Below are 1,714 nucleotides of genomic sequence, written 5' to 3' on the forward strand. Positions count from 1 at the left end.
GGGGGCGTGTGGAAATCATACCTAAGACGAAAATCAGTGTGTTGGAACAAGACAATAAAAAGGCGTTCTGTCGGTGTTTTCCTTGAACAGAGTTTGCTGACAGAACGCCTTTTTTCCAAAGCCTTGGGGGGAAAGGACTTTCAGTCAGCGAACTCTTTAATTTAAAAAGACGTTTGTCAGCGTAATTATTTAAAAAGCAGTTCTTCAGAATTTTGAATGTTAATTTATTTAAAAACTAGTCACTCTTTCACTTTGATTTTTTCACACAAGTAGGGTAACTGGTCAGACAATCGAAATGGCAAATATAAAATTTTCGCGCCAAAATGAAAAAAAAGGCGTTTTGTCAGCTTACGGCAGAAGGCGCTCTATCTATCTGGCCTTCGATTTATTGTTCTCTCTTGTCAGACTGATGAGCGCTGAGCCAGGCCCAGCCGTCCAACCCAAACAAAAATGGCGGACAGCCGATTCAATTTGTCCTGCAGCCCTCGATCGCTCAGCACAAAGGGAGAGAGGGCTGGCTTGCGGTCACGCGGTATCTAGTGAATAGAGAGTAGTCGTTTATATAGATCTATGCCCCGACCCGATCCCCCCAAAGGGCACCCCGTATAAACTCTTCTCAATGACGGCATTTTATTGGGATTTGTTTATTAACGGCTTCTTCCTCACTTTTCAGCTTGCTTGCGCCTATTTGTGAGTAAAACTGTGTGAATTAAGAAATGAACCGGGGCGGTTCGTTCATAGACAACGGTCGTGCAGTGCCGTCCAAAATGTTTTAATGTTCTATTATAAAAACGCCCACAATAATAAAATAAAAGAAGCCAGAAACAAACAGTAGCCAAATATTATATAAAAACAAGGTCCTCACTGGCACCATAACTGTCATTTCTGTGTCTATAGCGCCGTAAAACATCTAGAATCTACTATGTCATGCCAAAGTCCACGCGCTTTAGCTAAACATAATAGGATATTCAACTGTGTAACCTGACCTATAAATCGCTCTTGGGGATAATCCAAGCAATGACGACAATCGTAGCGAGTTTGGAGGTACATTAATATTAATAAGACGGCACATCTCAAATGTGCTCCTGCCGAATAGTGCCGAAACAGCCCACAGCAGGCAGTCTAAAAATAAACGCGATAGACCGTACGCTATTCTTTGCCAATATTATGCGAGCCCCGGAGTAATCCAGCGGCGTGCTCAAGTGAATTATGATTGGTTCATAGTCAGTCTTACCACTATTTTAAGTGACTCCGTGACTGTGAACCTGAGGGAGGTGAACGTGACCGTCCTAAGAGTTGTGCCTTTGAATGGTTTTGTTGTGAATTTATGAAAGTTATTACTTGTGTGTTCAGTTCCAATACAGGATGAACGAAATTGATGTTTAGCTAACAAACACATTTAGTACTAGAAGTTAAAGCGACAAGTAAAAAGAATGAAAACAATAACACGAGGTACTCCCTCACCAACCCAAATCTTAAAATTATACACCGTCTCATTTACTATATCTTCGACTATCTTCAGCATGCGATAGCTTAATTCTGCACGTCCACTTTTTAGCCCCACGAGCCACCCCTGGGAATGAAGTAAGCTCAGATGAATGGTGATCAGGATACCTGTCACCAGAGTCCAAGGGCCAGTTTGTCAATTTTCTATTTCTTTTTCTTTGGGTTTGATGTGAATACTGCTTGAAATTGTGTCAAAAATATAGAGGGG

Source organism: Aplysia californica, unplaced genomic scaffold (assembly GCF_000002075.1).
Source record: "Aplysia californica isolate F4 #8 unplaced genomic scaffold, AplCal3.0 scaffold00470, whole genome shotgun sequence".
Classification (NCBI taxonomy): Eukaryota; Metazoa; Mollusca; class Gastropoda; order Aplysiida; family Aplysiidae; genus Aplysia; species Aplysia californica.